The sequence below is a fragment of the Lissotriton helveticus genome, chromosome 1_1 (genome assembly GCF_964261635.1).
Source record: "Lissotriton helveticus chromosome 1_1, aLisHel1.1, whole genome shotgun sequence".
Taxonomy (NCBI): domain Eukaryota; kingdom Metazoa; phylum Chordata; class Amphibia; order Caudata; family Salamandridae; genus Lissotriton; species Lissotriton helveticus.
Window position 1 is genome coordinate 1,531,511,165 of NC_136057.1, and position 14,849 is coordinate 1,531,526,013.

Below are 14,849 nucleotides of genomic sequence, written 5' to 3' on the forward strand. Positions count from 1 at the left end.
TTGCGGCAGCAGGCTGCAAACCAGGTGCTGGTGATCAGTCGAGAACACACTAGATCTACTGGGAGAATGGTCTCTTGTACAGCGAGCCTAAGGGTACTAAGCCTGGCTCAGCCTGTGTGCTGGTGGTACCCCAGGGCTTCAGGACCTTCCTACTGGGTCTGGCTCACGGCTTGCTTTTGGCAAGACATTTGTGGTGGGACAAGACCTTTGACAGGCTCGTCGCCTACTTATTTTGGTCCCAAATGCAAAGGCAGTCAGATGGACATTGCAGGTCTTGTCAAACCTGCCAGGCAAATGGTAAGAGTGGGAGGAAGTGTAAGGCTCCTCACAAACCTTTTCTAGTTGTTGGAACCCCTTTTGAGAGGGTTGAGATGGATATTGTCGGGGCACTGGATCCCAAGACAGCCATGGGCAACAGGTACATCTTGGTCTTGGTGGACCATGCTACCCAGTACTCGGAGGCAATCCCTCTTAGGACAATGACAGCACCCGTGGTGGGCCAAGCATTAAGGAGGATCTTTTCCTGTGTGGGTTTCCCCAGAGAGGTGGTTTCTGACCATGGGACCTACTTCATATCTAGGTACATGAAATCCCTGTGGAAGGAGTGTGGTGCAAACTACTGGTTCAGCACTCCTTACCATCCACAAGGTAATGATTTGGTGGAGAGATTCAACCAAACCTAGAAGGGCATTATCAAGGGTCCAACAGAACCCATGAGACGAAAGTGGGATGTCCTCTTGCCATTCCTTTTCTTTACATACAGGGAGGTACCACAGAAGTCTCTAGGGTTCAGTCCCTCTGAGCTTCCGTATGGGCACCCTGTGAAAAGACGTCTTAGTTTGGTCAAGGAAGGCTGGAGAGCAGCTCCCAGGATAACTCCACAAGATGTATTTAGCTACATGCTGGCCTTAATCAACTAAAACTGCCTGATTCAGGAAAGTCGCTCAGGTGTACCTGGAAGCAAGCCAGGAGTAGATGAAATGCTCGTACCTCCAGAATGCCTCTCTGGTAGAGTTTCAGACTGGCCAGAAAGTGTAGCTCATAGTCCCTGTGGTACCTTGTGCTTTGCAGGACAAGTCGACTAGTCCTTTTGAGGTGGTGGTCTAGAAAAGTGGTCACCTACCTGGTGAATTTTCAAACACCCACAAACCCTTTGAGGGTCCTCCTTGTGAACCGCCTCAAGCCTCACTTTGAGAGGTCCAAAGTGAGCATGCTCCTGGTGACAGATGATAGGGTGAAAGACAAGAGGGAACCTCTCCCTGACCTCCTGTCCACCAAGGAGCAGAATGGGTCAGTGGAAAGTGTGATCCTCTCCCCTACACTAACTCCAGAGCAGCCGTGTGACTGTCACCAGTTGTAATAATAATAATAATTATCCACATTTGTAAAGCGCACAATCACCCGTAAGGGTCTCTAGGCGCTGGGGGCCGTTGGGAAGATTAAGCGAGCTATTGCCCAGAGTCACATGGTGCTGGGCTAACCTGCCGCCGGAGCCGGGGATCGAACCCTGATCCCCAGATTCCAGCGTCAGTCGCCCTGGCCGCGGCGCCACACCTCTGTATGGACAGTTCACCACACTGTTCATTTACAGGTTGACTGACTGGGTCAAGACCTACATCAAAGAGTAAGTCTCTAAAATGTTGGCATTAGGGGTAATAGAGCCCTCCAACAGTTCTTTGGCCAGCCCAGTGGTCTTGGTCCCAAAGGCTTCTCTACCCAGTGCCACTTCAGAACTACGGTTCTATGTGGACTGCCATGGGCTCAATGCTGCCACCAGGACTTTGCACACCCCATCCCCAGAGCTGATGAGATCATTGATCGATTGGGAGCTGACAAGTTCCTTTGCATATTTGATTTGATGTCTGGGTACTGGCAGATTGCCTCAACCGATGAGGCCACTGAGTGGTCTGTAGTCTTAACCCCAGAGGAGCATTACCCATCCTGAGTGATACTCTTTGGATTGAAGAATTCCCTTGACACCTTTCAGAGGTTTGTCAACCAGGTGCTTGCTGGACTGGAGGATTTCAGTGCTGCCTACCTGGATAACATTGCAGTGTTCAGTTCCAGCTGGGAACCTTTGCAGCACCTCTGGGAAGTGTTGAAGGCTCTGCAGAGGGCAGGCCTTACGATCAAGGCCAGTATGTGCCAGATCGGGCAGGGCTCTGTGGTGTACTTGAGACACCATGTAGGAAGCCACCAGGTGGCACCCCTACAGCCCAAGATTGACACCATTCTGGCTTGGGGGCCCCCGAGACCCAGTCAGAGGGGAGAGCCTTTTTAGGTCTCACAGGTTCCTACAGGAGATTGGTTAAGGGCTGTGGCACCATTGTTGTCCCCTTAACAGAACTTACTTCAAGGAAGCAGCCCAAGAAGGTGATCCGGACTAAGGCCTGCCAGAATACTGTTGATGCCGTGAAGGTAGCCATGTGCATGGTGCCCGTACTCAAGGCACCTGACTTCTCCAAGGAATTCGTAGTGCAGACTGATGCTTCAGAGCATGGTGTGGGAGCAGTGCTCTCACAATTGAACAAAGAAGGCCTAGACCAGCCTGTAGTCTTCTTTAGCAGAAGACTACTCCCCAGGGAGCATGGTGGAGCGCCATAGAAAGAGAAGCTTTTGCTGTGGTCGGGGCACTAATGAAGGTAAGACCCTACCGGTTTGGGAATCACTTCAGAGTTCAGAAAGACCACAGGCCCCTCAGATGGTTGATGCAAATGAGGGGTGAGAATCAAAATTCCTACAGGTAATGGACTTAATGATGGAACACCGCTCTGGCACAGGTTGACGCTGATGATCTGTAAGGGTTCTTCCGCCTTAGTGAAGAGAACTCCCAGGTAATCGGGTTGTTCACCCTACTTGCAGCTGGAGGGGACATGTGTTAAACCTGGCATCTTTTGGCATGTTACCCCGGTCTTTTTGATTTCTGATCTCCCTGTTTTGACTCTGTTTTGGCTGGTTTCGTGTCTTTGCACACTTTGTAACTGCTTTTTAGTGTTAAAGTGCAAGCGCTCCTATTGTAAATTGTTATTATGGATTGGTGTTTCCATGATTGGCATATTTGATTTACTGGTAAGCCCCTGGTAAAGTGCACTGTAAATTGAATGCTACTAGTGGGCCTGAAGCACTGGTTGTGCCACCCACATGAGTAGACTTGAAAGGGTATCTCAGAGCTGTCACTGCAGGGTCGGCACACAGTTTGTAACTGCCATGTTGACCTGGCAAGTGCGCCCACTTGACAGGCCTTAATCTTTCCTTTTCTTACATATATGTCACCCTTAAGGTCAGACCAAGGTACCTCTGAGGGCAGAGTGCTGTGTATGGTAAAGGTAGGACATGCATTGATGTGTGTTGCATTTCCTGGTAGTATGCCTGGACTCAGAATGCAAAAGTGCATCTTTTAGTAAAAATGATTTTTATGTTCTGTGGTTGAAAATACCACTTTTAGAAAGTAGGTATTTTCTTGCTTATCCATCCTGTGTGTCTCCGCTGGGTTTCTGGATTGACTGTCTGGCTTTGGAGTGGCAGAGGCTGGGGATGTGGATTCTCTTCAGACAGTCACTGGGGGTTCGAGGTGTGTCCTGTCTTTCCTGGATGAGTCAGGGATGGGCTGAATAAACCTGGGCTGCATTTAGGATAGTGGGAGGAGATTTCCTTGCACATGAATGGGCCTAGTCTGCCTTGAACATTGCTGTCTCCTCCTGCTAGGAAGCTGGGCCAGAGAGGACATAACTGGTTTGGACAAAGCATAGAAACTCCCTGCCTGAGAGAACAAAGGAATTTTGAATATAAATTAGGGGGCCCAGACCCCAGAACATTAGATCTTGCTGCTGGAAGCAAGGAACCTGCCAAAAAGAAGAGCTGGAAGACCTGACAGGAGGAGTGCTGCCCCTTTGCTGTGTTGTTGCTTTTTGGGTTAGCCTCTGCCTCTGCAGCTTCTGCCTTGGGCAATGAAAGGACTGAACTCAACTGTCTTTACTTGTGCTGAGTATCTCCAAGGGCTTGAAGTAGAGCTTGCCTCCTGTTCTGAAGTCTCAGGGACTGCTTAGACTTCACCAACCTCGGGGTACTGCTTCTGGAACTGCTGTTTCAGTTGTCAAAGAGAAGGGAAAGGCATGTGACCCGTCATCGACTCCTTCGCTGGCTCTGTGTCCTGGCGGCACCCCCGCATCTCACACTAAAGCTCTGGACTCACCAACGAAGACGACTGATGCTGCAGCCACCCAGCCACTGCTTGCACCATGACCTGTGGGCACTGCACTCCGCATCACCTCGCTGCACTTCGCCGCCCTGGTCTCACTGATGCCATCACTTTCTGCTGAATTCAACACCCGTGACCACATTGTGGCTGGGGGCACTGCTCGTAAATTTCACGATGCACACCACAGCCTGTACTATCTGACACCAACTTCCACTCTGTCGCCTGAATCGTGATGTGTCAGCATCGCACCGAGCACCACCTTCACTCTTCAACACAGCCCTGGTCTAACCAACGCTGCTGGGTGACTGTCACCGAACTGCTGCCTGCACCGTGCCTTGTGGGCACCACACTTTGCACCACTTCATTTCACATCACAACCAAGAGGGTTTGCTACGACCGGCTCACGCCAACGTGTCGGCCGCAACACAAAAGGTACTGTTAATGAGTTTGTCGAAAACCTCAGACTGACGCAGTCAGACAGAACTGTTGGATTCTGTTGTTTACAGCACCACGGTAGCCCCAGACCGAGCCATAGACTCTGAAGAAATTTGTTTTTAATGATATCTTGCAAAGTATATATTTCTAAGTACTGTATGTTGGATTCTCATTGTTTTGGATATATACTATTATTGGATATTTTTCTAAACTGGTGTAGTGTCCTTTTGTAGTGTTTTCACTGTATTATGGTTGGTAATGTGCAAATGCTTTACACAATACCCCTGAGATAAGACTGACTGCTAGTGCAAAGCTACCAAAGGGGTGATCAGGGGTTATTTTAGGAGTGTAACTCCCTTATCCTGACTAGATGGAAGGGTCCCTACTTGGACAAAGGTACAAACCATTGCCAACTGGAGAGAACCATTGCCAACAGTCTTCCAATAAAAGTGAGGTACCATTTTTATCAGGAGACTTGGAGGAATGCTGGTTGTGTGGGAGTTTGTGGCTCCTCACACAGATTCAAAAACGTTCCATCACAAAAATGTGAGAAAAATTATTTTTTTTTACAAAGTCTGAGGTTTGCAAAGGATTCTGGGTAACAGAACCAGGAGAGAGTCATACAAGTTACACCATCCTGGATTCCCCTGGGTGTCTAGTTTTAATAAAAGTACATGTTTTCTAGGTTTCTCTAGTTGCAAGCTGAGCTAGTGTCCAAAATCCACAGCTAGGCGCTTTGCAATAAAAGGGCCAGCTTTCACTAGAAAAATGAAATGGGTCCATGTTGTGTTTTGGGCCATTTTCTGTTGTTTGCACTAGGCCTAACCACACAAATGAGGTACCATTGTTATAGGGAGCCTTGGGGGAATGCTGGGTGGGTGGAAGTTTGCGGCTCCCCACAGATTCAAGACCTTTCCATCACAGACATGTGAGTAAAAAGTATTTTTTTTAATGTTTGAGTGATGCCGGGTAACAGAACGTGGTAAGAGCCACACAAGACGCCCCATCCTGGATTCCCCTGGATGTCAAGTTTTTATTACATGTACAGGTTTTATAGGTTTCCGTAGGTGCCGGCTGAGCTAGGTGCCAAAATCTACAGCTATTTTTTGAAGTAAAGGAGTTAGGTCCTTAAGATGTGGGACTGGCTGGACCTTATAATAAACTTAGAAAAAGAGAGAATACCAGCCCACCTTGTTTTGTTTGCTCCACAATTTAAGCAACAAATCAATCTTATTTAGATATGTTAGGTATATTTATTTTTACCTGTTATTTAAATTCAATTTTTTGAAAAAATCATTGGTTTATGTCAGAAAGACAACACTACACATATATCACATATATACAACAACCTGTACAAAACATTTACCAAAAAACATTAATACATAAATATATACATTCAATATACACAACATAGCTTGTACATTTCTTATCTGTTCCAAGGACAAATATCAACTCTTTGCCTTACTAACCATCAGTAATTATAGTAATGAGAACAGTAGTGAACAAAGTCACAATCAACCAGAGATATTAAACAATAATTCATAAATCAAAAATCATAAATAATTCAAATTTTTATCTCCGTTCTGCCGACGCGTTTCGAACACCAATAAACAATTATGGGTTCTCCTCAGGGCTTTGTCACTTTTATCTGCATGTGTGTAAAAGAAAGAGAAACACCAAAAAATATTTCAGTGTTATTTCTCATAGCCTCATATTTTTGCTTCCATGGTGGTATATGATAAAGCCATATTACCTTTTCTGTAGCCTTTATTCTCCTATATCTGAATCTTGGTCTTTGAGCTGCAATCTACAGGATATCAATGAAATCCTGTTAGAATCACACTCAAATTTGTCCAAAGCGGTTATTTTTACAAAAACACTGCATGACATACCTTTATAGTTCCGTGTATGGGCGTGCCCCTACAGCTCAGCTCCCTTATGACCTACGAATAATACAATGCTGGTTAACCACTTGAGGGCTTGTGTGAGTTAAAATATACTACAAGCGTTACCGGGGACATTCATACCTGGTTATGTCCATCGTTAACTTGGGGGCGTCTTACTTCAAATACTCGACATTTTAGGCATGCGGGTAATCTGTCAAGATATAACATACGGCAGATTCTTAGATTGGCGGGTTTAGATGCAAGTGGCTGCGTGCAAATTCACAGCACGTCCGTACTGACCTTGTTTGAATCAGTCTGCCGGACTCCCGCCATGCGCGCCACATTAGTCCATTCAGGTTGCTCTCGCAATCACGCACTGTTGGAAAAAACGGTGCACGGGTTTAATCCCTCGTCGCTTCACAATAACCGTCGGGTACCATACGTGTGCCCCACCGGCGCTCCTTACCTATTTACTGCAACGTCTCGCTCGCCTCTCTGTGGGTGACGGCGGCCCTGTCACCTGATAACTTAAAGCGATCATGTGACCTTTGTGATTCTGGGAAATGTAGTTTTAAAAAAAAAAAAATGTTTTGCGCACTCTAGCCTGAATGATGGGTTTGTATGTATTGTGTTGCCCACATTTTTGCCTCACTAGTGGATTACCGCTTTGAAGGAGGAATCAACAGTATCACATGGAGCTCCATGCAATTTTTCATTCTTCTGTACATTACAAACACGATACCTCAGAAAGCGTATTTAGTCCATGTTGTATACTATTGAATTTAAGGATCAAATATGCTTCTTTTCTGGGCAAGGTCTCATCAATGTCAATGGGACCTTTATTTCCCGATTGCATTATGGTACTCAATATGGTCCACCGAAAATCAGTTTCAGTATGATTTGAATCCAAGAAATGTTAGACCATTGGTGCGCTTAGCACCTTCTTTTTAATTCTGGACCTGTGTTGGGTAATCCTACTGTTAGCCTGCTGGGTGGTTTTGCCTATGTAAATTTTTCCACAAGTGCAAACCACTGCATACACCACATTACGTGTCCTGCAGTTCGAAAAACCATTCTTTCTCCGCTTTATCCCCCTGTGTTCAAAATCCACTCCCTCTATTGTTGAGTCGCAAGATATACAATTACCACATTTGTGGTGACCCTCAATGGGTTTAAAACCCCATTTTGAGAGTAGATCACTTTTTGGTTTGGGGATTAGTGCATCAGCTCTTATCACACATTGGCCAATACTCCTGTTTTTTTTGTAGGCGAATATCGGCCATGGAAAGGCACATTCAAGTTCTTCCAACAGATGCCAATTTTTAAGGACCATCTGTCGTACTCTGTGGGTATCCGGTCCAAATGTGGTGACACATACCAACCTATCCAGGTCATGTTTTACTTTTCGGTCGAGTAGGCACTCCCGTGGGGTGTAGTGTGCCCTTTTCCTTGAATGACTTAGCAGTTTCTTAGGATACCCTCGATCCTTCATCTCACCACAGAACATTGTTGCATGTTTTTCATAATCAGTTACTTCAGAACAGTTCCTTCGAATCCGAAGTAGCTGTCCATATGGTAAATTATCTTTCAGGTTTCTGGGGTGTGCACTTTAATGGTGGAGGATCGTGTTTTTATCCGTATTCTTTCTAAAAAGAGATGACTTTAAGTGACCATCTGTGCAGGTTATTTCAATGTCAAGAAACGTCATTTTTTCATTACTGGACTCCAAGGAAAATTTGATATCTGGTGCCTTCTATTAATCCACAGGTGAAAGTCCATCAACTCAGTGCGGCTCCCCTGCCACAGGATCCACACGTCATCGATGTACCTCAACCACTGTTTAATGTATTTGCTAAAGGGGTTGTTAGAATAGACGAATCTGTTTTCATACTCCGCCATATACAATATGGCCATTTCCGGCGCATAGGGACAGCCCATGGCCGTACCTTTGATCTGCATATAAAATTTGTCATTAAACCTGAAACAATTTTTCTTCAGTGTTACTTCTGCCAATTGCACAATAAATGAGGTTGGAACTCGATGTGGTCTTTCCCTGCTTTCGAGGTAGAGTTCTAATACCTCTAGCGCCTCATCCTGCGGGATTTGGGTGTATAGGGACGTAACGTCCATAGTCACCATCATTTCTTTCATTGGATCAAACTCCATTCCTTCAATTTTTAACAGGAAGTCGGTAGTGTCTTTCAAATATGATTTAACAGTGCCAACAAACGGTTTGAGAAAAAAGTCTATGTACTTTGAGAGTGGCTCTAGGCAAGACTCGCACCCTGAAACGATGGGTCGTTCTGGGGGCTCATCTGAGTTTTTGTGAATCTTTGGTAAGAAATATAAAATGGGCGTTCTAGGAAATTTCTTTATCAATAATTCACTCTCTTTTTGACCCACATACCCATTCTCCAGTCCAGTTTGTATAATTCCTGAGATTTGGCCCTGTATGGCCCTGACTGGGTCCTCAGGAAGTTCTCTATACCACTCGCAATTGTTAACCTGTGTTGCCCCTTCTTTGAGATATTTCTCTCGTGACCAAATTACCACTGCTCCGCCTTTGTCTGCGGGTTTGATAATAACCGATTGGTCATCCTTCAGATCTTTTAGGGCTGCACGTTGACCTTTTGTAATATTTTGTTTCACATATTTTTTATTCTTCTCCAGTTTGTTTATCGATGATAACATAATCTGTTCAAATGCAACAACCTGCTTGGGGATATTTTGATATGGGATAAACGTAGACTTGTTCCTCAAACCTGTTGTTTCCATATCAATCACTGGTGGTTTGTTAGCAAAAAAGGCTCTCAAACGAATTTTTCGACAAAAGGCAATAGTCTCCATTTTAAGTTTGGTGAAATCAGTTTGCTGACTGGGTACAAATTTTAAACCTAGGTTGAGGACAGATTCCTCATCCCTTGTCAGTACTTTCGTGGATAAATTGACCACTGTCGATGGTGGGTTTTCTATGATTTGTAAAAGTTTCTGCGCGTGCGCATTTCCCACGGAGGTTTGTATCGTGTTTTGGCCTGTTGACCTTTCTCTAAAAAAGGCACCTTCTTGTTGGAATTATCTCCCCTGTCCCCTGTACTTGACGAATTCGAAGAGGATGAAGTGTCAGAGAAGGTTTTGAAACGGTTTTTCGATCGACCTTGAAAATTATATAGGGCACCACGTGATTCCGTCTGAGTATAGTAGTCCTCCTTCAGGAACGGGTAAGTCCTCTCTAGGGTGAATGATTTTGAATCCCTCTCGTACTGTGCAGATTTGGTATTAATGGTAATGTCTTTAAATGTTAGGACGTCTTTTTCAATTTTTTCTAGCAGTGTTTTTGCATCAGTAATCGCAGGACTCTCTTGAAGACTTTTTGTTAAAGTCTCAATTTCTTCTAGTTCTTTTATACAGAGTCTCTGGGCTGTCTCGATCGTATGGATAATCAGATCCCGGCTACATTTGGTATTTATACCACTGAATCCTTTCTTATATTCTGTGTCCTCCGTAAATATGACAGGGACATTCTTAACCTGAAGCCCCCATGGGATGGTACCACCCCTAAGGTGCTTCAGGAGAAAATGCCCGTGGAGCTCTGTTCGAATATGCTTCTTCTTAAGTCTGATTAGTTTATCTGACTCGTTTTGTTGTTGTGCGGAGGTACTCAACGTGATGTTATCAAAGGCAGATGAGGCTATTAAACTTTGAATGTGTGATTCCGAAAAAGACAGTGTGTCTTTTTCCGACATTACCTCGGAGGGACCAAAGGACCCTCCGCGTTTCTAATACTGAGTGGTTAGGGCACACTATTTTAGTGCCTGTGTCTAACTCTCGCGGGTAAACACCCGCCCTAGACTTTTTGAAGTAAAGGAGTTAGGTCCTTAAGATGTGGGACTGGCTGGACCTTATAATAAACTTAGAAAAAGAGAGAATACCAGCCCACCTTGTTTTGTTTGCTCCACAATTTAAGCAACAAATCACTTATTTAGATATGTTAGGTATATTTATTTTTACCTGTTATTTAAATTCAATTTTTTGAAAAAATCATTGGTTTATGTCAGAAAGACAACACTACACATATATCACATATATACAACAACCTGTACAAAACATTTACCAAAAAACATTAATACATAAATATATACATTCAATATACACAACATAGCTTGTACATTTCTTATCTGTTCCAAGGACAAATATCAACTCTTTGCCTTACTAACCATCAGTAATTATAGTAATGAGAACAGTAGCGAACAAAGTCACAATCAACCAGAGATATTAAACAATAATTCATAAATCAAAAATCATAAATAATTCAAATTTGTATCTCCGTTCTGCCGACGCGTTTCGAACACCAATAAACAATTATGGGTTCTCCTCAGGGCTTTGTCACTTTTATCTGCATGTGTGTAAAAGAAAGAGAAACACCAAAAAATATTTTAGTGTTATTTCTCATAGCCTCATATTTTTGCTTCCATGGTGGTATATGATAAAGCCATATTACCTTTTCTGTAGCCTTTATTCTCCTATATCTGAATCTTGGTCTTTGAGCTGCAATCTACAGGATATCAATGAAATTCTGTTAGAATCACACTCAAATTTGTCCAAAGCGGTTATTTTTACTAAAACACTGCATGACATACCTTTATGGTTCCGTGTATGGGCGTGCCCCTACAGCTCAGCTCCCTTATGACCTACGAATAATACAATGCTGGTTAACCACTTGAGGGCTTGTGTGAGTTAAAATATACTACAAGCGTTACCGGGGACATTCATACCTGGTTATGTCCATCGTTAACTTGGGGGCGTCTTACTTCAAATACTCGACATATTAGGCATGCGGGTAATCTGTCAAGATATAACATACGTGAATTAGCGGATAGATGCACAGCTGTTTTTGTGTTGTTTCAGTGTTTATGAGTAAGGTTAGTTATAGTTTTATGGTGCCCCTAAAGGTGACGACGAGGGTCCAACGTCGTCTTGGATAATAGGATAGAAGTGAAACTAGAAGGCATCTAGTTTCATCCCTTTGAGGCACACATTTTTGTTGTCTTTCACATTAGAAAAAAGACTTCCACTCCGTTCATTATTTGTTACAGATGTGACTTTTTACTGGATTGAGTTTTTCTTTTCTGTGTATCAACTTCGTTGTGTTTTCATGATTCTATACATTTCAGGCAATGTCATTAAATGATATCCAATGCATTTCGGGCATTCTGTTCATGCCCTTCATCAGGGAATTGACACTCTAAGCATAATATGGTGACAATTATAATGTGGTTTATGATAGTTCTAAAGCATAATCACTGCTAGACATTTCATTCATTGATGGCTATACATTGTGGAAACGAAGGGGGTGCGATAATGTCGGGTAAGGGTCTACATATGTGTCTAATGTGGTTTCCAAAGCAAGGTGAACAAAATGATAGGGTGAGGCGCTAGAGGTATTAGAACTCTACCTAGAAAGCAGGTCCAGAATTAAAAAGAAGGTGCTAAGCGCACCAATGGTCCAACATTTCTTGGATTCAAATCATACTGAAACTGATTTTCGGTGGACCATATTGAGTACCATAGTGCAATCGGGAAATAAAGGTCCCATTGACATTGATGAGACCTTGCTCAGAAAAGAAGCATATTTGATCCTTAAATTCAATAGTATACAACATGGACTAAATACGCTTTCTGAGGTATCGAGGTTGTAATGTATAGAAGAATGAAAAATTGCATGGGGCTCCATGTGATACTGTTGATTCCTCCTTCAAAGCGGTAATCCACTAGTGAGGCAAAAATGTGGGCAACACAATACATACAAACACATCATTCAGGCTAGAGTGCGCAAAAAAATTTTTTTTTTTAAACTACATTTCCCAGAATCACAAAGGTCACATGATCGCTTTAAGTTATCAGGTGACAGGGCCGCCGTCACCCACAGAGAGGCGAGCGAGACGTTGCAGTAAATAGGTAAGGAGCCCCGGTGGGGCACACGTATGGTACCCGACGGTTATTGTGAAGCGACGAGGGATTAAACCCGTGCACCGTTTTTTCCAACAGTGCGTGATTGCGAGAGCAACCTGAATGGACTAATGTGGCGCGCATAGCGGGAGTCCGGCAGACTGATTCAAACAATGTCAGTACGGACGTGCTGTGAATTTGCACGCAGCCACTTGCATCTAAACCCGCCAATCTAAGAATCTGCCGTATGTTATATCTTGACAGATTACCCGCATGCCTAAAATGTCGAGTATTTGAAGTAAGACGCCCCCAAGTTAACGATGGACATAACCAGGTATGAATGTCCCCGGTAACGCTTGTAGTATATTTTAACTCACACAAGCCCTCAAGTGGTTAACCAGCATTGTATTATTCGTAGGTCATAAGGGAGCTGAGCTGTAGGGGCACGCCCATACACGGAACCATAAAGGTATGTCATGCAGTGTTTTTGTAAAAATAACCGCTTTGGACAAATTTGAGTGTGATTCTAACAGGATTTCATTGATATCCTGTAGATTGCAGCTCAAAGACCAAGATTCAGATATAGGAGAATAAAGGCTACAGAAAAGGTAATATGGCTTTATCATATACCACCAACGAAGCAAAAATATGAGGCTATGGGAAATAACACTAAAATATTTTTTGGTGTTTCTCTTTCTTTTACACACATGCAGATAAAAGTGACAAAGCCCTGAGGAGAACCCATAATTGTTTATTGGTGTTCGAAACGCGTCGGCAGAACGGAGATAAAAATTTGAATTATTTATGATTTTTGATTTATGAATTATTGTTTAATATCTCTGGTTGATTGTGACTTTGTTCACTACTGTTCTCATTACTATAATTACTGATGGTTAGTAAGGCAAAGAGTTGATATTTGTCCTTGGAACAGATAAGAAATGTACAAGCTATGTTGTGTATATTGAATGTATATATTTATGTATTAATGTTTTTTGGTAAATGTTTTGTACAGGTTGTTGTATATATGTGATATATGTGTAGTGTTGTCTTTCTGACATAAACCAATGATTTTTTCAAAAAATTGAATTTAAATAACAGGTAAAAATAAATATACCTAACATATCTAAATAAGATTGATTTGTTGCTTAAATTGTGGAGCAAACAAAACAAGGTGGGCTGGTATTCTCTCTTTTTCTAAAAAAATCTACAGCTAGGCACATTGCAAAAAAGGGTCTGTTTCCAGTGGAAAAATGTGATGTATCCAGGTTGTGTTTTAGGCAATTTCCTGTTGTGAACACTAAACGTTACCACACAAGTGAGGTACCATTTTTATTGGGAGACTTGTGGAAATGCTGGGTGGGTTAAAGTTGGTGGCTCCCCACAAAATCAAGACCTTTCCATCACAGACATGTGAGTACAAAGTATTATTTAAAACATTTGCAAGGGATTCTGGGCAACAGAACCTGGTGAGAACCACACAAGTTACCTCATCCTAGATTCCCCCGAGTGTCTCGTTTTCATAAATGTACAGGTTTTATAGGTTTCAGTAGGCGCTGGCTGAGTAAGGCTCGAGATCCACAGCAAGGCACTTTTTTTAAAAGGGTCTGTTTCCACTGGAAAAATTTAATGTGTCCATGTTGTGTTTTGGGCCATTTTCTGTTGTTTGCACTAGGCCTAACCACACAAGTACGGCACTATTTTTATCGGTAGACTTGGCGAAATGCTGGTTGGGTGTAAGTTAGAGGTTCCCCACAAATTCAAGACCTTTCCTTCACAGACATGTATGTAAAAAGTGTTCTTTTTTTGTACGTTCGCAAGGGATTCTGATTAATAGAACCTGGTAAAAGCAACACAAGTCATCCGTTCCTGGATACCACTGGGTGTCTTGTCTTCAGAAATGTACAGGTGTTCTAAGTTTCCCTAGAAGCCGGCTGTGGTAGGGCCCAAAATCCACAACTAGGCTCATTACAAAAAAGGGACAGTTTTTCAGTGGAAAAATGTGGTGGCCACTTTGTGTTTTGGGCCGTTACCTGTCACGACCACTAGGCCTACCCACACGTGTGAGGTACCATTTTTGGTGTTAGACTTGGAGGAATGCTGGGTGGCTGGAAGAATGTGGCTCTTCAGAGATTCCAGAACCTTCCATCACAGAAATATGAGGAGGCTTGGGGGAATGCTGGGTGGGTGGAAGTTTGTGGTGCCCCACAGTTTCCAGAACTTTCCATCACAGAAATTTGGGGAAAATGTGTTTTGTTGACAACGTTTGACATTTGCAAGGGATTCTGAGTAATGCAACATGGTAAAAGCCATACAAGTAACCCATCCTGGATTTAGCTGGGTGTCTTTTTTCACAAATGTATAGATTTTCTAGGTTTCCTTAGATG